Source organism: Rattus norvegicus, chromosome 4, assembly GCF_036323735.1.
Source record: "Rattus norvegicus strain BN/NHsdMcwi chromosome 4, GRCr8, whole genome shotgun sequence".
Lineage (NCBI taxonomy): Eukaryota > Metazoa > Chordata > Mammalia > Rodentia > Muridae > Rattus > Rattus norvegicus.
In genome coordinates, this window is record NC_086022.1 from 23,054,482 (window position 1) to 23,080,756 (window position 26,275).

The 26,275-nt window shown below is 36.6% G+C and overlaps 1 long non-coding RNA gene across 1 annotated transcript in view; it reads right to left on the reverse strand.

Moving 5' to 3' along the window:
- LOC120102218 (uncharacterized) overlaps nt 1–19,834 on the reverse strand; it is a 32,030-nt gene extending 12,196 nt beyond the window's left edge. Inside the window, exons 1-2 of the long non-coding RNA XR_005503420.2 lie at nt 19,680–19,834; nt 2,779–2,936 (exon numbers count right to left, since the gene is read on the reverse strand). This is a non-coding gene — a long non-coding RNA (uncharacterized LOC120102218). The remainder of the gene's footprint in view (nt 1–2,778; nt 2,937–19,679) is intronic.
- Nucleotides 19,835–26,275: the final 6,441 nt, after the last annotated feature.

The following is a 26,275-nucleotide window of genomic DNA, read 5'->3' on the forward strand; positions in this document are numbered from 1 at the left end:
ATTGGCAGGATTAATATAGTAAAAATGGCCATTTTACCAAAAGCAATCTACAGATTCAATGCAATCCCCATCAAAATACCAATCCATTTCTTCAAAGAGTTAGACAGAACAATTTGCAAATTCATCTGGAATAACAAAAAATCCAGGATAGCTAAAGCTATCCTCAACAATAAAAGGACATCAGGGGGAATCACTATCCCTGAACTCAAGCAGTATTACAGAGCAATAGTGATAACAACTGCATGGTATTGGTACAGAGACAGACAGATAGACCAATGGAATAGAATTGAAGACCGAGAAATGAACCCACACACCTATGGTCACTTGATTTTTGACAAAGGAGCCAAAACCATCCAATGGAAAAAAGATAGCATTTTCAGCAAATGGTGCTGATTCAACTGGAGGGCAACATGTAGAAGAATGCAGATCGATCCATACTTATCACCCTCTACAAAGCTTAAGTCCAAGTGGATCAAGGACCTCCACATCAAACCAGACACACTCAAACTAATAGAAGAAAAACTAGGGAAGCATCTGGAACACATGGGCACTGGAAAAAATTTCCTGAACAAAACACCAATTGCTTATGCTCTAAGATCAAGAATCGACAAATGGGATCTCATAAAACTGCAAAGCTTCTGTAAGGCAAAGGACACTGTGGTTAGGACAAAACAGCAACCAACAGATTGGGAAAAGATCTTTACCAATCCTACAACAGATAGAGGCCCTATATCCAAAATATACAAAGAACTCAAGAAGTTAGACCGCAGGGAAACAAATAACCCTATTAAAAAATGGGGTTCAGAGCTAAACAAAGAATTCACAGCTGAGGAATGCCGAATGGCTGAGAAACACCTAAAGAAATGTTCAACATCTTTAGTCATAAGGGAAATGCAAATCATAACAACCCTGAGATTTCACCTCACACCAGTGAGAATGGCTAAGATCAAAAACTCAGGTGACAGCAGATGCTGGCGAGGATGTGGAGAAAGAGGAACACTCCTCCATTGTTGGTGGGATTGCAGACTGGTAAAACCATTCTGGAAATCAGTCTGGAGGTTCCTCAGAAAATTGGACATTGAACTGCCTGAGGATCCAGCTATACCTCTCTTGGGCATATACCCAAAAGATGCCTCAACATATAAAAGAGACACGTGCTCCACTATGTTCATCGCAGCCTTATTTATAATAGCCAGAAAATGGAAAGAACCCAGATGCCCTTCAACAGAGGAATGGATACAGAAAATGTGGTACATATACACAATGGAATATTACTCAGCTATCAAAAACAACGAGTTTATGAAATTCGTAGGCAAATGGTTGGAACTGGAAAATATCATCCTGAGTGAGTTAACCCAATCTCAGAAAGACATACATGGTATGCACTCATTGATAAGTGGCTATTAGCCCAAATGCTTGAATTACCCTAGATCCCTAGAACAAACGAAACTCAAGACGGATGATCAAAATGTGAATGCTTCACTCCTTCTTTAAATGAGGAAAAAGAATACCCTTGGCAGGGAAGGGAGAGGCAAAGATCAAAACAGAGACTGAAGGAACACCCATTCAGAGCCTGCCCCACATGTGGCCCATACATATACAGCCACCCAATTAGACAAGATGGATGAAGCAAAGAAGTGCAGACCGACAGGAGCCGGATTTAGATCGCTCCTGAGAGACACAGCCAGAATACAGCAAATACAGAGGCGAATGCCAGCAGCAAACCACTGAACTGAGAATAGGTCCCCCGTTGAAGGAATCAGAGAAAGAACTGGAAGAGCTTGAAGGGGCTCGAGACCCCATATGTACAACAATGCCAAGCAACCAGAGCTTCCAGGGACTAAGCCACTACCTAAATACTATACATGGACTGACCCTGGACTCTGACCCCATAGGTAGCAATGAATATCCTAGTAAGAGCACCAGTGGAAGGGGAAGCCCTGGGTCCTGCTAAGACTGAACCCCCAGTGAACTAGACTATGGGGGGAGGGCGGCAATGGGGGGATGGTTTGGAGGGGAACACCCATAAGGAAGGGGAGGGGGGAGGGGGAAGTTTGCCCAGAAACCGGGAAAGGGAATAACACTTGAAATGTATATAAGAAATACTCAAGTTAATAAAAAAAAAAAACTTTGTAAAGATCTTAGATTCCTTGAGAGGAGAGGCTTTGCCTTGTCCTCAACACTACTATTTGGTTTTAGTTATGAGTTGGGGAATGTGCTTGCTGCTGTATAGATTTTCAGTATTTATCTTCCCATGAATTCTTTATTCCATGATTAGTATTTAATTTACTGTATGTTTTCTTGTGACATTCTAATTATCCATACTTTTTTAATATTTTCCCTAGTTCCCTTTTGCTTTATTCTGTTTGATTGCTTTATACTTTTTTATATGCATGTTTGTTTCTTTTGACTTATACGCGGGAGGCTTATCTTTTCAGAGCATATCAAAGTCTCCACTATCCAAGGCTTTCTTCATTTCTGCTCTATTTTGATATTAGATAATCATTTTATTTCTCTGTCAGAGCTGCCACATATCAGTTTATGGAACTTGGATGTTCTCACCTCTCAGCACTTTTTCCCACTTAAAGCCCCCTTAAAATAATTACCAAACTTATTTAGAATATCCAGTCTAATATTACCAGCATCTGTGTTACATCTGAACTAGATTCTGATGTTAGATTTATTATTTCAGGCTGTTATCTCTTTTCTTCCCCATGTCTTATAACTTGTTTCTTAAAAAATCTACAGAATCATCAAACAATGGAAACTAGGTCTTACATGGTGTATGTAGATACTTTATCTTCCAAACATCTCTGGCGGTCTCTCCCTCTGTCTCCTCCTTAGCCTTTGGTCTTCACAAAGTTCTCCTGGAGAGCAGTCGTGCCTTGCATTTCATACTACCACAACTTCTTTTAAGTTGGTACTTTCCTGAAATTCTGGTAAGTTACAGGAAAAGAACATGTTTTTAATCTTCCTGATAAAAAATCTCAACTCTTTACAAGGCTTTATTTCTGTAGTATTTGGATATTCATGAGTGATTCCTACATCTCATACTGTTTCTGTGAAACAATTAGTCTAATGAGACTACGTATGGAGAATTGCCCTTTTCCTGAGAAGAAGGAAGTTCCATGAGGTTCTGAGGATCCAGTGATGTTTATAGAAAATGTTCAGAACATAGTGTACAAAGACTGTTTCCTCTTCTCTTGGCAAAGTCAAGATTTTTCAGTAAAGAAAAGAATTTCTGAGTGTATCCCCACTTTATATCATAGCACCAGGCATTATCACTATCAAACTCAATCCGTACTTGCTTCCAGAATTCATCAAAATTGTAAGTTAAATAGTCTAATACATTGATGGCAATGTCTTTGGCTGTAGCTAGACATTGTGGTGGGTTCTATCCATCCCAATCTTATACTGAAGAATATCATTTACTTTGCAGTTCGTTTTCTGATATGTTCAAGAAAAGTCATTATCTGCCAGTAACATTTTCTTCCTGAGAGGGTTGGCATGACCCCTTTCAAGTATTTTGTATTTTGGTGTTGTAACCAAAATAGGTTTATCTTCTTGAGAGTTCAATTGATCAAGTTGTTCATAAGAGACATAACACAGGGGGATGGGGATTTAGCTCAGTGGTACAGCACTTGCCTAGCAAGCGCAAGGCCCCGGGTTCGGTTCCCCCCCCCCCCCCCAAAAAAAAGAAAGAAAAAAGAGAGACATAACACAGTAAGACTACTCAAATTGATTTGAATGCTGTTCTTCAAACTGTTTTAAAATATGAGCATAAAAAAGGCAAGGATTTTTTTTCCTAACTGCTAATTCCATTTCAAGTATAGAAAAAGAGGAGAATGTCTCACATCTACGTTTAAAAATGTTGAAGATTCTTGATAAATTTTAATGTAATCTGTGAGGATTGTCTATAGCCATCCAAGTGAAAAAATATAACAAATGTTAATAGCATTATAAAACACTTCTATATGTTAAAAGCCAACATAGATCATATGAGGAGAACACATATTGTTACATAGCAAGACCATGTAACAAAATCACCATAACCACAACAGCAACACCACCATCACTATCAACACACACAAACGTACACACACACACACACACACACACACACAAAGTGTGTTTAATGAGGATTTTTTGTAATTATTTGTAATTATCTCACTTTATTAACCAACAACAATGCTCAAGTTGAAGGTGCTCTTGATTGTGTAAAAGATGTACTGAACATATACATTGAAAGCCCACTTGTTTCCTATTTTTGTTCATTTCTTCTCTTCATTATTTGTTACCTTAAAAAGTCTCTTTAGGCTGTTAAGATTGTTTATTGTTAAGATTATTTAGGAGCATAGATTAATCTTCCAGAGAATCCAAGCTTAAGACCTAATATTACGTTAGGCAGCTCACAACCATTGATAACTCAGTTTTAAGGATTAAACTCCATCTTGTAGGCTCTCTGACACTCCATGCATGTGCTACAAAGTGTACAGGCCGTTAAGACACATGTACACATAAAGTAAAACTAAATAAATCATTAAAAAAATATCCTCTCAAAATTGAAGTGAGGGGGAGTGGGGGCAGGATTGTGGCACAGAGTGACCAGGAGGGGGTCAGAGAGTGGGATGTAAAGTGAATAAGAAAAAATAAAATTAAAATTAAGAAAAAATTTCAAAATCACTTAGCATCAAGTTCATATTTTTTCTACCTTTTCCTTTCCCTTTAACATTTTATACTCTTTGCTTATGTGTATCTAATGCTTTACTGTTTTAATAAAACACCTTTATTGCTGAAATTTTTCAGTTATTGTGGTAACAAGTAATAGAGAATGAAAACTAATACAACATGTATCTTGATACCCATTTCATGATTAAAAGGCTTTTTTCCCTAAAAGTTTCAACTCACTACATGTTTTGGAAATCAATCATATTCCTTAAATAATGTAATTTTACTACTATGAGTCAGTAACTTATGTTTCAATGACTTAATTGGCAGTTACATAATGAAAATCACAAATCAACTTGGAGTTCTAACTGATGGGATTTAATAATAAATTCAGTTTCTGGTGCTCTTTCTGACATGCACTTCAGAAGAACTCCATTCAAAAGAATCTGGCATACTCAAATCATCAAAAGGACAGCAGGGACATCGTTCTCACAGTTTATTTTGAATATACTGACTAATTTTTCAGAAGACCATTTCTGTAGACTGGAGTCCTTCCCTGACACTCCACCTGTGTTTGAATCTATAGTAGCTTTCTTGACTATCGTCAGTTTTTTTTTCTGGAATAAAAAATAAATTGAAAGTAAAAGCCATCTCTACACATTTATTCATATTTATTTGACCTATCAAACAATGCAAAAGTTTCTGAGAATCAATTGTGATCTGAGTTGTGACCAAAATTTTTTTCTGGAGCTCCCTCGACTGACTCTCTGGCCATGGGTAATGTATATTATTTTTAGTTCACATCTAAACCAGAGACTTATAATCACTTTCATGATCTTCTTTTATTTCCTCATACACATTGAGATTGTATTCATTTACTTCTTTCAAGGCTTTTCAAGGTTTGCCATTGAGTAATTCCTAATATTGCATAGATAATGTTTTCATCTTCAAGTTTAACCTTCTGCAATTTACTATCAGGGTTCTTAAAATTTCAATTTCGAGAGTGACTAGGTGAGTGGATATGATCTAAGGTAGTTTGTTAATTCAACTGTCCAAGTATCATAAATTTACTTTCTCAAGCGAATTAGGTAACTAGAAAGATGTACCTGGAAGTCACTGACTCTTGTGACATAAAAGGCCTTCCAAGATATGTGTTTTATGGTAGTGTTCTTATATTTTATTAGAAGTCAAAATAGAAAGCAAACATAAGGAAAATACATTGCACATGCTTGGAAATAATTACTAAGATTTATTTCAATTATAAATTACTGTCTGCCTATCAAGAATCAGATATTGTTTAGGAAATAGTAACACAAATGAAACAAAGACAGTTGCCTACCCTTAATTCACTTGAAGTCAAAGAATTGAGATTATATACAGATAAACAAATAAATATACCATATGGTATCTCAATAAAAATCTTCCATTAAAGGAATAGTTAAACATTAAATAAATTGGGTAATTTGTAGCACAGTTCTTTTTATTAAATATTTAAATATATTATCTCAGATCAATTACAAACTTTGACTAGAAAACTAAGGCAGCCATTATGTATTAGCTGGACTTCAGCCTGTAAATCTTTCTAATAAATATATTATATAAGTTCAGTTACTCTAGAGAACACTAACTAATACAATTTTATTGATTTATGCAAAAGTGTTTTTGAAAAATAAAAATAATGACTCACCAAATCAAACCAACCAATTAACCAACCAACCAACCAACCAACCAAAACAAAACAAAACAAAACAAAAACCACTTTAATACAACTGTCTAAAATGCTGGCTTCAAATGTAAAACAGACTGAATTAAGCTCATAGAATGCTTATGCCATGGATGCAGTCCAGAAAATTCTATCACAGTTGGTTTTTCTCTATTTTCATTCCACTTTGACAGCCATTAGTTAAGGTCAGAAATAGGAGGACCCCATACACATTTCATTTTTAAGTAAGTAGTAACAACAAGGATTCCTAAAGGTTCATGCCAATTTTCAAAAAATTATTAGTTATTTTAGTTTAAATTATTTCAGTCTAAGTCCAAATATACATAATGTATTCTTTAAAACATGAGTTTATTAAGGTAAATCTATACCACTATGGTAAACAGAAAATGAAACCAGAGTAGAAAATATTGACATCATCTTAGATTTCCTGATAACCCTAGAGTTTTGTATAACTATATTCTTCACACACACACACAAACACACACACGTGAGCACACACACATTATCCATTTATGCTCAGTTGTTTGTACTGAAGCTGAATACATTAAAGTTGATTCCTTCCCCACATGAAATTATGGAATTAAGCAATGGGTTTTAATTATAGAAAAACTGTTAAATATTTTACATCACAAAATAATAGTTATTTTCTCTAAAAATATACTAATGACCTTCCAGCTTAATGAAAATTAATTTCTATTCTACTTTGACAATTATGTTGTGATCAATCAAGTTCAACGAATCTGCAAGAGTCATTTGCTGCAATTCTTTGCAATCCATTAAATCCGAAGCAGATGATAACCCTTAGCTTATTCACAAATTAGCGAATTCTAACAGCAGCGCTGAATGTCACTGTTTATAGAAAAGGTGATACATCAAGTTAGTTTTTTTCTTAGCATAGTAGAAAAGGTTAATATTCACTGATATAAGGCATTCCATGTTGCACTGCAGTGTCTTCATATTTCATACACTAAAGTTTCAAAAATGATTACTTTTTTTTTGAAGATTACACTTTTATTCACAAGGCTGGTGAGCAAAGAACAGCAAGAATATTCTAAGATTTCAGGAATATTATTGTGTAAATATGGTAAACAAGTCTCTGACACAATCTTAGGTGACATTGTGAGGAACCCCAGAAGTCTTTCTGGGTATGGACTACGTCCCTCAGAATGATTTTTTTCTGCAAATTGCATGTCATTGTTTTTATCAGCTGAGTAATATCCCATAACATACCACTGTGTAAATGTGATACATTTCTTTGTCTATTCTTCAATTGAGAGACATCTGGTTGTTTCTGATTTCTGGCTATTATGGGTAAAGTTGTTATGCACATATTTGAGCAAGTGTCTTTGTGGTCGATTGGAGTATCCTTTGGTTATATAACCAAAAGTGTCATAGCCAGATATTGAAATAAATTGATTCCCAATTTTCTGAAGAACTTCCTTATTGAATTCTATTGTGAATGTATATGTTTTCACTCCTACCAGCAACTCCATTCATCTCTCTCAGTTGCTGGGGGCCTGCCTGGCCTATAGGAAAAGGAACTGAGGTGGAACAGAGAGTTTGAGGAAGGCTAAACACCAAGTGATTCCTGGTTTTATAAACTTACTATTTGTTCTTTATTAAGCCTGGTTTCTTTTCTCTAACTATCTGTGCTTTATTAATCACTGGACACTACTTTTTCTTACTATTCTGTGCTTTAATATGTGCTGGAAACTAAATAAGCTCTGGTCTTTTACTCTGTAACTCTCTTATTATTTGTGCTTTAGTATGTGCTGTTTTCTTATTTATGCCTAAATAAGTGCTGATTCCTTTTTCTGTAACTGCCTTATTATTTGTGCATTAAGTAAGCACTAGTGTCTCTCCTCTGTGGGTCCTGGACCTTTTTCTGACCAGGCCAGAAGTTTGGAATTCATTAACTCTTTGTGATCCAGAGAGGAAAGAAAGGAAAAAAAAAAGAAGACACTCACACAGACAACACATACACCATATGAAGGAGAAATGGCTACACTACCTTTCTATATTACTTTCATCCTTTTATAGTTTTTAGACAAAAATTTCTCTATGTAAGAAAAAATTATCCCATAGATAAAATGTTACATAAACGGGGGATAACAGAAGGATATCAATAACAAGCTCAAAGTAGTTTTTCATTCTGTAAGCTCATTATAAGTTCAAAGCAACAGTTTTTACATGGCCTTATTTTATCATAGTGTACAGCTGTGACTTCATCCTTGGACTTTCTTATTTCTTTTATTAATTTTTTTATTAACTTAAGTATTTCTTATTTACATTTCGAATGTTATTCCCTTTCCCGGTTTCCGGGCAAAAATACCCCTAATCCTCCCCCTCCCCTTCTTTATGGGTGTTCCCCTCCCCATCCTCCCCCCATTTCCTCCCTCCCCCCAACAATCTAGTTCACTGGGGGTTCAGTCTTAGCAGGACCCAGGGCTTCCCCTTCCACTGGTGATCTTACTAGGATATTCATTGCTACCAATGAGGTCAGAGTCCAGAGTCAGTCCATGTATAGTCTTTAGGTAGTGGCTTAGTTCCTGGAAGTCTCATTGCTTGGCATTGTTGTTCATTTGGGGTCTCGAGCCTCTTCAAGCTCTTCCAGTTCTTTCTCTGATTCCTTCAACGGGGGTCCTATTCTCAGTTCAGTGGTTTGCTGCTGGCATTCGCCTCTGTATTTGCTGTATTCTGGCTGTGTCTCTCAGGAGAGATCTACATCCGGCTCCTGACGGCCTGCACTTCTTTGCTTCATCCATCTTGTCTAATTGGGTGGCTGTATATGTATGGGCCACATGTGGGGCAGGCTCTGAATGGGTGTTCCTTCTGTCTCAGTTTTAATCTTTGCCTCTCTATTCCCTGCCAAGGGTATTCTTGTTCCCCTTTTAAAAATGATTACTTTTAATATTTTATTTTGTATGTGCTTGCAACTGCACATCAGAGCAAATAGATTTAAGAGAAAAACTTATGAGAGTTGGGTCTCTTTTTTTACCATGTGGCTTCTGGAATATAGAAATCACATTGACAGGATTGAGAGCAAGTGCCTTTACCCACAGAACCCATTCAACAGCCAGGATGTTAACTTTGTAGAGTAGGTGATTAAAACACGATGAAATTTAGTATTTAAGATAGTATCAAATAAAATAAATTAATGTGACAAAATTTATAGGAAAATTGGTCTATGTCTCTTCTACTATGTTAGTTACATCAAACAATAAGGAAATACAATTTGTAACCATTGAGAAGTAAAAACTACAGCAAGATAATGCTGGTAAATGGTAATGGGTAAGATTCAGTGTGCATTTGGTGACCACCAGTCATACCAATAGAGATAGTCTACACAGCCCCTCATTACCTGAAGCTCTGGGTGAAATGCGGATGGGTGCATGATCTGTGGTTCTATAGTCTTAGTTTTTATTTTATGTCCCAGAAAACTGTTATAAGTTCCAGACAAACTGAGAAGTAGAAATATATATTCAATGTCACAGTTTTTGTGAACTAAAATTATGGGTGAAACTTCTATGCACCTCTAGGAGTATGGATAATAAATAAAATGAAATGAAATATAGAACTGTAGTCTGTGACTAGAAGACTATTTAGACTATTATATGAGTATTATATTTATCTTTTAATTAATTCATGACAAATAAATGTTTAGGTAGGCCTATCATTCCATTAACCACTGACCCTCGTAGATGGGTCAGTTAGTAAAGTTCTTGTTTTGCAAGAATTTTCCTCCATCTGTGAAAAAAAACAGGAATAAAATGATACAATTGCTATTTTTATGGCTGGGAGATGAAAAATGATCCCTGGACTTAGTAGCTAGTCAATACAGCTGAATCAAGGAACCCCAGTTTGAAGGAGAGAACCTGTCTCAAAATATATTGTCAAGAGTGACTGAGGAAGACACCTGACCTGCACCTCCAGCTTCCACATGTGCAAATATCTTCAGAGATAAATACAATATGAAATATGTAGACATTGGAACAAGCACACACATACCAAAAGTCTAAGATAAATGTTAATAAGATACTAAAAGGGTGAGGGAAGCTGGTAAAGTATGTATTTTCATAATGAATCATATTTTATTCTTTTTGAAACTTCATATTGTCTTACATTATGCCCATGAGTTCTTTTGATTTCTCAACTGAAAGATTATGCCATGTTTTTTCTAACTTAGTTTACACACAAACACACACACAAACACACACACACACACACACACACACACAAACACACACACACACATGCACACACACACTCCATAGACTCAGTTTTGTGTATTATAGTAAGAAAATATTTCTGTTAAATTTGAGATCAAAGCCAATATTATTTATAGTACCTTTGGTTCTAGGGCCAATATGAAAATGTTATTGTCCATGTAGTGGTTGTTTAATACAAAATGTACTCTTGATGATTTTTAATTTAATGTGTATTTAAAAATTTCAAATTAAAAATGACAAGTATTTACCATTAGCAGCATAGTTAACTACATCAAGTTTATTTTGTAGTTAAAGGCTGCCTACATGAAAGAACATTTAATAGGTAACCCCCAAAGTATACCTTAAATGAATTGCCCTTGTGCCTTAGGAAAGGGATATAGAACTTGATTATATACAACCTTGTAAATAGGTCACACTCCATAAACTTTGAAAAGATCTAAGTGGCTATAACATCTTATCACAGATTTGCTGGGGGAAAATGATCTTAATAGGGTTGAAAGTAAGACAGTCTTTGATCTTTATTTAGATTCAGAGGTCACAATATCAGATCAAATCCTATGACATTCAAGAACATTGTGTTATATTCTTCCAAAAGATAAGGGTGTTCCTTCCTCAGTAAAAGAAAAAGTTATCTCTCTGCATTTTAGTCACAAAACAATACTTTACTGTTATTGTCTTTCATCTCAGGAGCTCAAAATGGTCTACAGAAGACAGAGTAACATTATCCCTCATAAAGAAAGAGGGGTGAAGATGGGCTTGTTCCCTTTTGGGATGTCACTCAGGGTCTGAAGCAGTGGCTAGAGAATTCAGAAATCCAGACCTTAGATGTGGTGTACAGTTACAATCGTTCACACGAAATGAGGACAGTGGTCACAGTCTATGCTTCAATTGTTCTCATTTATTTTTTTTATAAAGCCAAATACAAATTAGTCTTGAACAAAGGCTCTGTGCTTTTCAGAAGTGGGTCTACAAATGGAGATAGCAGATCTCTGATAAGGACCTCGACATACAACTAAAGAGAAGAAGAATGTGGGAAAAAATACATAGCAGAAAGGAAACAATGTGCCCAGTAACCTCCAAACCAAAGTCATCCTTCAAAATAATCCTTTTTATTTCCAAGAGCTGAACAACAGAATGCTTCAAACTGAATGTGAATTGTATCATGCGGCATTTGAAACCTTCAGAATACAGCTCATCTGCCATTAAACACTGGTATGTTTCTAAATTTTACTAGGAAATCTTTTGTAAGAAATGTGGAAGGGATTTTCCCACAAAAGTCTTGTTATCCATGGCATTTAGAGAGTTAAGTTTCATTTCAAAACTACATAAACCTGTGAACTAAAAGAACCTAGTGTTTTGAACATGTAACCTCTTTCCTTTGCCACTAGAAGAAACTCAGAGAACCTTTAAGGATTCTTATACATTTATTTCAAGAAACAGTGGAAATCAATAACAGAAAAAGGAAAGGACATTCCCAAACTGGTCATCAAAATAAATATGTGATTCCCTTTTATGGGAGGGTGGTCAATGTCTTAGGTGCAGTTCACAACCATATCTGCTTGTCATGATGGTTTTCATGAAAATGTAGGAAGGTCAGAGTAAGGAGAGTCTTTTAAAAAAGCAATGGTTACAAATGATATAATTTATATCTGTGAGTCCTCCCAACTGTTCTTAACACATGCTATGGTGATATCCATACGTGGGGAAGGGGTCTGAATAGCCTACATGGTCATATGTTTGCTATTCAATTTGCATCCTAGGATATTTTACACCTCTGAAATACTGTCATCAAATACTTATTGTTTTTTTTCTAAATGTTTGAGATTCTGAGATTGTTGAGATCATCTGTAGTACTCAATCATAAATGTCTAATAATAAAGTATTAGAGACTCATTACATAGTTAATTATAGTGATCCTAAATAGTATAAGAATGCATTAATAGTAGTAGCCACTTTTTATTGGGTGCTTTACAACTCTCACCTTTTAATTTATTTTCTACATGGAGGCATGTAATGTTTAAAGAGATTCAGTATGTCCTCAGAATCACTCAGCTTTGGACCAGTAGACTCTTTTCTGATGTAGCCTATTCTTAAACTGTTACACTTGAGGTATTGACAGTTTCACTCAACAAATGTTCCTTTAGGAGATACCATGTGATAGGTAGTCTCTGAGAGAAAGACAAAGGTGCTTTATGAAACTGATCAGTCAGCAATAAAAAAATCTTAAATGACAATAAGATCTAAAAGCAGACTTGACTATAAGACTGGAGAACATGACAACACTGTTAGGTCAATTCTGTGATTTCGAGGATTCGAGGACCACACGGTCACAAGAGAGAAAATATCGGAGATATATATATATATCATATATATCATATACAGACAATTTCAACTCAGAATACTAAATCTCATCTTAGTTATTACAGATTTTTCATTTGAGTGCTATATACTTGAAGTAGCAAGTTTATCTCTAGGACAAGATATAAAAAGAGAAACAATGGCCAGAAGCACAGACACACCTGAGAGCAGAGGTAAGACCAACTCTTCTGCTCTGAGCCACCCACCTGCAGGCTTCAGGACACAAAAACCAAGGAGCAGTCTGAAACAGAACCCTTCAGGTTTCTGTCTGAGCCTGGAGCTGGCCCAGTCCCACAGCTCTTTGTTACCAAATCCCTGGGGGAGAAAGCTGGACTCTCAGAAGTGCATACATTCCTGAGAGCTCAGGGGAGACCTCGTTTTCTGCTCATATGCCTGGCCCAAGTGGAACCCACCTAGTGCCCTCTGGGCACAGGAAGCTAGGAGCAGTCAGGGTAGGACCCTTCTGGTTTCCAACTGTGAAGACTGCTGAAAGACAGTAGTCATGACAATGACACACCTTAGAGCAGAGTAAGACCAAAACTTCTGCTCCAAGCAATACACCTACAGTCTCAGGACAAAGCCAGGAGCAGTTGGGGATAGGAACTTTCCAGTTTCTGCCTGCACTTATAGCTGAACCAGGCCCACAGGTTTCTGTACTGTACTCTCGGCTGTAAGAAAAAGATATATAGGAGTGCTGACACCCAGACTTACAGGAAGAACAATCTACTGTCAGAGACAGCAAGACAAGCTAACATCAGAGACAACCTGATGGTGAGAGGCAAGCCCAGTTTTCCCACCAAAGCAAATACTGGATTTCCAAATACACCAAAAAAGGCAAAATTTGGATTTAAAATCACATCTCATGATGATGATAAAAGACTTTAAGAAACACATAAATAACTCCCTTAAATAAATACAGGACAACACAGGTAAACAAGTAGACTCCCATAAAGAGGAAACACAAAAATCACTTAAAGAATTACAAGAAAACAGAACCAAATAGGTGAAGGCATTGAACAAACCATGCAGGATTTAAAAGTGGAAATAGAAACAATAAAGAACTCACAAAGGGAGACAACCCAAAAGAAGGAAAACCTAGGGAAGAGATCAGGAGTCATAGATGCAAGCATCACCAACAGAATAAAAGAGATAGAAGAGAGAATCTCAGGGGCAGAAGATATCATAGAAAATATTGAAACAACCATCAAAGAAAATTTAAAATACAAAAAGTTCCTAACCCAAAACATCTAGAAAACTCAGGACACAATGAGAAGTTCAAACATAAGGAAAATAGATATTGAAGACAGCAAAGATTCCCAACTTCAAGGGCTAGTAAATACCTTCAACAAAATTATAGACAAAAACTTCACTGACCTAAAGAGATACCAATAATCATACAATAAACCTATGGAACTCCAAATAGACTGGACCAGAAAAGAAATTCCTCCCATCACATAATAGTCAAAACACCAAATGCACAAAACAAAGAAAAAGTATTAAAAGTAGTAAGGGACAAATGTCAAGTAACATATAAAAACAGACCTATCAGAATTATACCAGACTTCTCAGCAAAGACTATGAAAGCCAGAAGATCCTGAGCAGATGTCATAAAGACCCTAAGAGAACACAAATGCCAGCCCAGGCTACATAGATGGAGAAACCAAGATATTCCATGACAAAACCAAATTTACACAATATCTTTCCACAAATAGAGTCCTACAACAGGTAATAGATATACAACTCCAACACAATAAGAGAAACTATACCATAGAAAAAGCAAGAAAGTAATCTTGCAACAAACCCCAAAAAACAGAGGCACACAAACATAATTCCAACAATAAAAACAAACAAACAAAAACAAGAGAAACAATGTTACTGAATGTATTTCTCTATTTTATACTGCCTCATTTTGGGGATGAAATTAATGCCCTTGTTCATAGTAGACAGTAGTAGAATATGTATATATATTAGAAATAGTAAACAATACAGACATATTTATGCCATCTTCTTTTATTATTTCACTTTCTACTTTGAGGCAGCATCTCTTTAAGTTGCACAGATTTCCATTCCCTTTTATACCTATCAAGAGCTGAACTTGACATTTTTCCACCTTCCTTTCTTGAGCAACTGGCATTACAGGCCTGTATTATCCATCACTGCTTTCCATTTAAGTCGTAAAGAAATTACTCGTAATCATGAAAATGTAAAGTGCCGTTAAAATAATAAAGTGATCCGGAATGTATATCTGTAACACTAGGGAGCAAGAGGCTTGAGGTTCTTTGTGAGTTCAAGGCTGAGACCAGCCCGGTCTACATGATGAGTTCTGGACAGAAAGATTCTTTCTCAAAAACAAAACAATACAAAACAAAGCAAAACAAAACAAAACAAACTTCATTGCAAAGCAAGAAGGTGAACTTCTGAAAATAATGAGACATAAAGGAAAATTCTAGGTATGCATAGTTCATAATTCTTTTCTGCATCTACTTAGTAATGTAGTTTACCGTGGTACCTGACACAAAGTAGAAAACAATTACCTGCCATATCATGAAGATATTTCAGATGATCAGTATCTTGAAACTATAAGTTAAATTAAAGAAAAAAGTAGATGATCCATACATGTTTATAATTAAAACTGTAGTGGTGATTTTAGAATTAATTCTATGAATGTTTCTCTCTACTTGTTGGTGATTCAAAAGGATCTAGCAGATTCTCACGGAATATACAGTATACTTTGAGTCTCTTTCACAGCCTAAATACCATGTCTCCCAATCTACCAGCATCATGGTGTTCTTGCGAGGCTTACTTACCACTTTTCAAATGAAAAGTACTTGTCTGTTTATTTTCATGATTTCCCAGTTAAGCTCTACTCTTTGGTCTTCAGTTAAGGAGAGTTAATTATTTTTGTACAGCCCTCACTCTCCATACCTTTGTAGCAGTGATGTGTCCAGTATACATAATATACATATATATGTTATTGAAATTCAAGAGAACCAATGCACGATACTTCACATTTTCCCCATCTAAGATCCGAGAAAATCCAACAAACAGAAATAGAAAAAGTATGGAGAATATTGTCAGTTCTCAGTGTCCTAATCTCTGGGAGTTGATGTTCTTACCTTAACATACGAAATTGGCAAATGCATATGAGTAACTGAAGAGCCACAAAGCACAGTGTCCCTTCCCTCTCAACAAAATTGTCATCAGGGGATTTTCAAACCAAGCTTACTGAGGACTGTAGGGAGTCCTGAAAAACTGGGCACTAAATCTTTGAAGGAGGTGAGAAAGAAGATTAGTTGGGGGAGCATGCCCTAGCTATGTCTAGATTGTATTGTCAGTTAAGGTACTTCTGCTCTTGCGAGGGAACAAAGAAATAAGGATAGAGTGAGTTCTTGAGGGTGTTCTGAATGGACATTCCTCAGAAAGAAACATCAACACTGGTAATTATTCTCTCCCCACGCAAAATGAATGCATATATTGCTTTAGCGTGTATACATTGAAAGCAAAAATATACAAACTTTTACTCATTTTGAAAACATTAGCAGAGTGTCTACACAGCCTGCTTTACAGAACTGTTTGTAACCCCACTTGAAGCTCTCTTTGGTCTGAAAACTTCTCTCCAAAAAAATTTAATATACGTAATGGAATCTACCATTTATTTATAACACAGAAGAGATTGTTTTAAGTCTAATTCCTATACTCTGAAAAATAAAAAGTTTATTGCTGTATAAATAAGTATTACACATAAACATAGAAATAAAACATAAAACCTAGCTATTGTCTTGTGATGATTATGCATGAGTGTTATATATGCTAACATGTCCATAACATAGGAGGGTTCAGATACTATGTAAAATACAAAGGGTATAAAGTCTGGCATTTAAGTTATATATAGTTACTGTGTAGTTCATAACCTCTCAGTATATATTATGCAGATATTTTTAGAATGTAACCATTATGCAAGGTATTCATGAATTAAAGATGTATATGACATTGTTAGGTGGGGGTTCTGTGAAATACTGTGAAGGAATAAGGAACATTGTAAAGATATTTTATAAAATTGTTGATAAACTACAAAACAATTGGCATTAAATTTATCCAACTTTAAGTATCCAATTCTTAGCTCACGTTTTATATTCCTAAAGCTTTACATCAAAATTTCATTTTTTTCACTTCATGTCTTTTCTTTTTAACACCCAAATTTGTGATGCCTATCAGTATCTGTCCTCCATTTATTTAACAAATGTTTTAAGAGCTCTACGAATGTGAAAACAAAAGCATTTTGTTCCATTTTGCTCCAAAGATGGACTTCATTAAAACATGATTCTTTGGGGTTTTGCCAAGCAATTGAGATAAAGATAAAGTAGTATAACAAGAACCTTCTGGGTTTTTTCTTCAGTAATAAGCACCAATCAATAGGATTATGCTAAATTTCATGCTGTAGCAGGTCATATTTTATCAAAGTTCCACAGCATTTGCAGCGAACAATACCCTACTATACAGAAACCTTTGTTAACCTGTAGGCTAGCTTGTTTAGGCCTGAAAACCTTTCTCCAGAAAAATTTGAAACTGCATGAAATTATTAGTTACTTGTAAAACAAAATAGTCTGTTTTCATACCGCCTCGAAAAGCTTATATTCTTACAAAGACAAAGGTTAAAGCTGCCCATATAACTATATATAATTTTACCTAGCAAGTGCTGTCTTCTGTCCTACATGGGTGAGTGTTATGTGTATTAACTTTATTCTATGCACTGGAGCATTGCATGTTATCTCATATACAAACTTCCACACGTTGTTCTGAAAGATGCTATTGCCTGTGTTTGACACAGGATGAAATTCAATTTTAAAAGACGCACAGATACTTTCAAGAGTTCAAGAGTAAAACATTGTTCAAAAGCACAGTGAATAACTTTGAATGAATCTAGGTGTGAATAAGGTCCAAGAAACTCTACATTACAGTATTAAATATACAAAATCTTACTGTGCAACCAATGTTTAAGTACTCATTTACATAAAGTTAATAATGTACTGATAAACACTAACATATGTAATAATTAATACAAATCATAGCAATGTGCAACATAGACATATAGTGTGCACTTCACTGACTGCCATTCATACTAACAGATACACACACACACAAATGCACACACATACAGACACACAGCATGCAGACACACACAAATACACTGCCATTCACATGCACATACTCACAGATACACACACATAGAAATAAAGTAACTGAAATTGTTTATATATTGTAGACTATGTAAAATGTAGACAATGAGATGTTTACTCAGCCTTGTCAACTATGTCAATTTTCCTGTCAAAAATGTAAGTCCAAAAAATGCTTATATTAACAAAGTATAATTGAAGAACTTATATCATAAATTGTTTTGCAAACATGTTTACCACATATCACATATATGCATCATTAACATACCCTTTAAGAGCCTGACTGGGAAACTTAATAAAAGGGAAAAACCAATTCATGAAACTGAATTTGTAGAGTCTGGACTTTCACATGAAGTATAAATGCTTATGCCGTCAAATTATGGAAGACCAGCACAGTTTTGAATTAAAATTTCCAGAAGTCCAGTAGACTTGAGAGGCCTCCTTGGTTCGCTTTCAGTTTAAAATAGAGCTTGACCTATGGTAGTTCTAAGATTCAAGGGTAGAGCTTGTTAAACCTGTTGGCTGGAGTTCACCCCTGAAATATCTTATTTAATAAGCCTAATTGGGTCAGAACTTTCATGTCTCAATTGTGTCCAGGAAATGTTGTTGATGATTAGGTAGAACCCTTTTAGAAACCATCTTCAAAGTCCAATACTGGCTTCTCAGATTACCTTTTCTGTGGAAGATGAGTAGCAGCTATATGAGGGCATATGCATGTGGTTAAAAGAATAGTTTCTCCTGTCTCAAAATATGCTCAAACCGCCTGAGAGATTCAAAACTTTACTCTCAGGACCTACCCAGGACTGGTAAAATTAGAATCCCAGGCTAAATTGCTCAAGTAATACCTGGGAATACTTGGGGAATAACCCAACAAGGTTTTTCTGTTTCTTGTGTGAGCAGATGGTAGCCTGTATACAATGGATCCCAAGGTCATAGGACTAAAACTCCAGCTGTCAGTCATCCTAGCTACTTATAATTCTATAAAATGCTTATTGCATTATAATTTCTATAGTGTTTATGATTTATGAAACAATATTGGTTTCTCCATTAATAGCTTTCTCATATTCTTCAAATGTTTACAATTTTCTTAACTCTTTTAACATTGAATAAAAACTATAGGTAGCGTTTTATACATCAGGTTTGACTTGGGTAAAAGGAGACTTGTATATGACCACCAAACAGACATATTCTATTGCCCAAAATTAGAAGTTAAATTGGATCATACCCATTACATAAATGGCATATATGACAGTTAATGTATAACACAGAATCAATTATAAAACTGTTTCAGATTAGTTTATCTACTCTTGTTGGTATGTTAGGCAACTTAACTAATATATAATACAGAGCAACATACATTAAGTTTTAATAGTTCTTTGACAATTTCTTACAATTTGTTCTGATTATATTCCCTCTAAATTCTTACGGCTTGTTTTGTTTATAATGACCCTATCTCTCAGCTCTTCCCAGATTCACTGCTCTTCGCTAATCACATGTCTTTATGTCCAAAAAAAAAAAAAAACTTACCAAAATATACCCTCCAAAATCATTTTGTGCCACAGAAAGACTCTCGATTGGGTGAAGTTCTGCTTGAGCATGTTTGAGTTACCGAGGACTACATTCTTAGAGAAATCTGTCCTTCACTCTCCTGGCAACTAACAATTGCCTCAAGGCCTTCTGTTCAGAATGAAACTTAGTATCTAACTCCTCTCTTGCTGAGTCTTGTACACAGTTTGGAAATTTTGTCACAACTGCTGTGAATTCATATGTCCAGCTATGCGTCAATGCCCGGAAGAGAGTATCTCCTTATCATTATCTATTGTCTTGGCTTTTACAGTCTTCTCATACCGATTTAGTAATGGTCCCTGAGACTTTGCTGGGGATGTGTGCAGTCCATACACTTTTTAGGACTGAGAATTCTGTAGCTGCTTATTCTCTACACCTTAGGAGACATAGACAAATGCCACAATTCTGCTTGTTAAGTTATTAAACATATAAATGGAAAAGAAGATGAGGAACATGATGGCTAAGAAATGTTGGAGTCAGCTTGCCCAGCTTACAGCACAGGATAAAATATTTTCTGAAGAGTGTTTAAGAAACCTCATAAAATAAAACAGACCGGATAAACAGTTCTCTGCACCCAAATCCCGTGGGAGGGAGAGCTAAACCTTCAGAGAGGCAGACAAGCCTGGGAAACCAGAAGAGACTGCTCTCTACACACACATCTCAGACAACAGAAGAAAAAGCCAAAGACCATCTGGAACCCTGGTGCACTGAAGCTCCCGGAAACGGCGGCACAGGTCTTCCTGGTTGCTGCCGCTGCAGACAGCCCGTGGGCAGCACCCCACTAGCGAACTTGAGCCTCGGGACCACAGGTAAGACCAAATTTTCTGCTGCAAGAAAGCTGCCTGGTGAACTCAAGACACAGGCCCACAGGAACAGCTGAAGACCTGTAGAGAGGAAAAACTACACGCCCGAAAGCAGAACACTCTGTCCCCATAACTGACTGAAAGAGAGGAAAACAGGTCTACAGCACTCCTGACACACAGGCTTATAGGACAGTATAGCCACTGTGAGAAATAGCAGAACAAAGTAACACTAGAGATAAATTGATGGCAAGAGGCAAGCGCAGGAACCCAAGCAACAGAAACCAAGACTACATGGCACCATCGGAGCCCAATTCTCCCATCAAAACAAACATGGAATATCCAAACACACCAGAAAAGCAAGATATAGTTTCAAAATCCTTTTTGATCATGATGCTGGAGGACTTCAAGAAAGACGTGAAGAACTCCCTTAGAGAACAAGGAGAAGCCTACAGAGAGGAATCGCAAAAATGCCTGAAAGAATTCCAGGAAAACATAAATAAACAAGTAGAAGCCCATAGAGAGGAGACACAAAAATCCCTGAAAGAATTCCAGGAAAACATAAATAAACAAGTAGAAGCCCATAGAGAGGAGACACAAAAATCCCTGAAAGAATTCCAGGAAAACATAAATAAACAAGTAGAAGCCCATAGAGAGGAGACGCAAAAATCCCTGAAAGAATTCCAGGAAAACACAATCAAACAGTTGAAGGAATTAAAAATGGAAATAGAAGCAATCAAGAAAGAACACATGGAAACAACCCTGGATATAGAAAACCAAAAGAAGAGACAAGGAGCTGTAGATACAAGCTTCACCAACAGAATACAAGAGATGGAAGAGAGAATCTCAGGAGCAGAAGATTCCATAGAAATCATTGACTCAACTGTCAAAGATAATGTAAAGCGGAAAAAGCTACTGGTCCAAAACATACAGGAAATCCAGGACTCAATGAGAAGATCAAACCTAAGGATAATAGGTATAGAAGAGAGTGAAGACTCCCAGCTCAAAGGACCAGTAAATATCTTCAACAAAATCATAGAAGAAAACTTCCCTAACCTAAAAAAAGAGATACCCATAGGCATACAAGAAGCCTACAGAACTCCAAATAGATTGGACCAGAAAAGAAACACCTCCCTTCACATAATTGTCAAAACACCAAACGCACAAAATAAAGAAAGAATATTAAAAGCAGTAAGGGAAAAAGGTCAAGTAACATATAAAGGCAGACCTATCAGAATCACACCAGACTTCTCGCCAGAAACTATGAAGGCCAGAAGATCCTGGACTGATGTCATACAGACCCTAAGAGAACACAAGTGCCAGCCCAGGTTACTGTATCCAGCAAAACTCTCAATTAACATTGATGGAGAAACCGAGATATTCCATGACAAAACCAAATTTACACAATATCTTTCTACAAGTCCAGCACTAAAAAGGATAATAAATGGTAAAGCCCAACATAAGGAGGCAAGCTATACCTAGAAGAAGCAAGAAACTAATCGTCTTGGCAACAAAACAAAGAGAATGAAAGCACACAAACATAACCTCACATCCAAATATGAATATAAAGGGAAACAATAATCACTATTCCTTAATATCTCTCAATATCAATGGCCTCAACTCCCCAATAAAAAGACATAGATTAACAAACTGGATACGCAACGAGGACCCTGCATTCTGCTGCCTACAGGAAACACACCTCAGAGACAAAGACAGACACTACCTCAGAGTGAAAGGCTGGAAAACAACTTTCCAAGCAAATGGTCAGAAGAAGCAAGCTGGAGCAGCCATTCTAATATCAAATAAAATCAATTTCCAACTAAAAGTCATCAAAAAAGATAAGGAAGGACATTTCATATTCATCAAAGGAAAAATCCACCAAGATGAACTCTCAATCCTAAATATCTATGCCCCAAATACAAGGGCACCTACATACGTAAAAGAAACCTTACTAAAGCTCAAAACACACATTGCACCTCACACAATAATAGTGGGAGATTTCAACACCCCAGTCTCATCAATGGACAGATCATGGAAACAGAAATTAAACAGTGATGTCGACAGACTAAGAGAAGTCATGAGCCAAATGGACTTAACGGATATTTATAGAACATTCTATCCTAAAGCAAAAGGATATACCTTTTTCTCTGCTCCTCATGGTACTTTCTCCAAAATTGACCATATAATTGGTCAAAAAACGGGCCTCAACAGGTACAGAAAGATAGAAATAATCCCATGCGTGCTATCGGACCACCACGGCCTAAAACTGGTCTTCAATAAAAATAAGGGAAGAATGCCCACATATACGTGGAAATTGAACAATGCTCTACTCAATGATAACCTGGTCAAGGAAGAAATAAAGAAAGAAATTAAAAACTTTTTAGAATTTAATGAAAATGAAGGTAACATACCCAAACTTATGGGACACAATGAAAGCTGTGCTAAGAGGAAAACTCATAGCGCTGAGTGCCTGCAGAAAGAAACAGGAAAGAGCATATGTCAGCAGCTTGACAGCACACCTAAAAGCTCTAGAACAAAAAGAAGCAAATACACCCAGGAGGAGTAGAAGGCAGGAAATAATCAAACTCAGAGCTGAAATCAACCAAGTAGAAACAAAAAGGACCATAGAAAGAATCAACAGAACCAAAAGTTGGTTCTTTGAGAAAATCAACAAGATAGATAAACCCTTAGCCAGACTAACGAGAGGACACAGAGAGTGCGTCCAAATTAACAAAATCACAAATGAAAAGGGAGACATAACTACAGATTCAGAGGAAATTCAAAAAATCATCAGATCTTACTATAAAAACCTATATTCAACAAAACTTGAAAATCTTCAGGAAATGGACAATTTCCTAGACAGATACCAGGTATCGAAGTTAAATCAGGAACAGATAAATCAGTTAAACAACCCCATAACTCCTAAGGAAATAGAAGCAGTCATTAAAGGTCTCCCAACCAAAAAGAGCCCAGGTCCAGACAGGTTTAGTGCAGAATTCTATCAAACCTTCATAGAAGACCTCATACCAATATTATCCAAATTATTCCACAAAATTGAAACAGATGGAGCACTACCGAATTCCTTCTACGAAGCCACAATTACTCTTATACCTAAACCACACAAAGACATAACAAAGAAAGAGAACTTCAGACTAATTTCCCTTATGAATATCGACGCAAAAATACTCAATAAAATTCTGGCAAACCGAATTCAAGAGCACATCAAAACAATCATCTTCCATGATCAAGTAGGCTTCATCCCAGGCATGCAGGGATGGATTAATATGGAAAACCATCAACGTGATCCACTATATAAACAAACTGAAAGAACAGAACCACATGATCATTTCATTAGATGCTGAGAAAGCATTTGACAAAATTCAACACCCCTTCATGATAAAAGTCCTGGAAAGAATAGGAATTCAAGGCCCATACCTGAACATAGTAAAAGCCATATACAGCAAACCAGTTGCTAACATTAAACTAAATGGAGAGAAACTTGAAGCAATCCCACTAAAATCAGGGACTAGACAAGGCTGCCCACTCTCTCCCTACTTATTCAATATAGTTCTTGAAGTTCTAGCCAGAGCAATCAGACAACAAATGGAGATCAAGTGGATACAGATTGGAAAAGAAGAGCTCAAAATATCACTATTTGCAGATGACATGATAGTATATTTAAGTGATCCCAAAAGTTCCACCAGAGAACTACTAAAGCTGATAAACAACTTCAGCAAAGTGGCTGGGTATAAAATTAACTCAAATAAATCAGTTGCCTTCCTCTATACAAAAGAGAAACAAGCCGAGAAAGAAATTTGGGAAAAGACACCCTTCATAATAGACCCAAATAATATAAAGTACCTCGGTGTGACTTTAACCAAGCAAGTAAAAGATCTGTACAATTAGAACTTCAAGACACTGAAGAAAGAAATTGAAGAAGACCTCAGAAGATGGAAAGATCTCCCATACTCATGGATTGGCAGGATTAATATAGTAAAAATGGCCATTTTACCAAAAGCAATCTACAGATTCAATGCAATCCCCATCAAAATACCAATCCAATTCTTCAAAGAGTTAGACAGAACAATTTGCAAATTCATCTGGAATAACAAAAAACCCAGGATAGCTAAAGCTATCCTCAACAATAAAAGGACTTCAGGGGGAATCACTATCCCTGAACTCAAGCAGTATTACAGAGCAATAGTGATAAAAACTGCATGGTATTGGTACAGAGACAGACAGATAGACCAATGGAATAGAATTGAAGACCGAGAAATGAACCCACACACCTATGGTCACTTGATTTTTGACAAAGGAGCCAAAACCATCCAATGGAAAAAAGATAGCATTTTCAGCAAATGGTGCTGGTTCAACTGGAGGGCAACATGTAGAAGAATGCAGATCGATCCATACTTATCACCCTCTACAAAGCTTAAGTCCAAGTGGATCAAGGACCTCCACATCAAACCAGACACACTCAAACTAATAGAAGAAAAACTAGGGAAGCATCTGGAACACATGGGCACTGTAAAAAATTTCCTGAACAAAACACCTATGACTTATGCTCTAAGATCAAGAATCGACAAATGGGATCTCATAAAACTGCAAAGCTTCTGTAAGGCAAAGGACACTGTGGTTAGGACAAAACGGCAACCAACAGATTGGGAAAAGATCTTTACCAATCCTACAACAGATAGAGGCCTTATATCCAAAATATACAAAGAACTCAAGAAGTTAGACCGCAGGGAAACAAATAACCCTATTAAAAAATGGGGTTCAGAGCTAAACAAAGAATTCATAGCTGAGGAATGCCGAATGGCTGAGAAACACCTAAAGAAATGTTCAACATCTTTAGTCATAAGGGAAATGCAAATCAAAACAACCCTGAGATTTTACCTCACACCAGTGAGAATGGCTAAGATCAAAAACTCAGGTGACAGCAGATGCTGGCGAGGATGTGGAGAAAGAGGAACACTCCTCCATTGTTGGTGGGATTGCAGACTGGTAAAACCATTCTGGAAATCAGTCTGGAGGGTCCTCAGAAAATTGGACATTGAACTGCCTGAGGATCCAGCTATACCTCTCTTGGGCATATACCCAAAAGATGCCTCAACATATAAAAGAGACACGTGCTCCACTATGTTCATCGCAGCCTTATTTATAATAGCCAGAAAATGGAAAGAACCCAGATGCCCTTCAACAGAGGAATGGATACAGAAAATGTGGTACATCTACACAATGGAATATTACTCAGCTATCAAAAACAACGAGTTTATGAAAATCGTAGGCAAATGGTTGGAACTGGAAAATATCATCCTGAGTGAGCTAACCCAATCACAGAAAGACATACATGGTATGCACTCCTTGATAAGTGGCTATTAGCCCAAATGCTTGAATTACCCTAGATCCCTAGAACAAACGAAACTCAAGACGGATGATCAAAATGTGAATGCTTTACTCCTTCTTTAAATGAGGAAAAAGAATACCCTTGGCAGGGAAGGGAGAGGCAAAGATTAAAACAGAGACTGAAGGAACACCCATTCAGAGCCTGCCCCACATGTGGCCCATACATATAGAGCCACCCAATTAGACAAGATGGATAAAGCAAAGAAGTGCTGACCGACAGGAGCCGGATGTAGATTGCTCCTGAGAGACACAGCCAGAATACAGCAAATACAGAGGCGAATGCCAGCAGCAAACCACTGAACTGAGAATAGGACCCCCGTTGAAGGTATCAGAGAAAGAACTGGAAGAGCT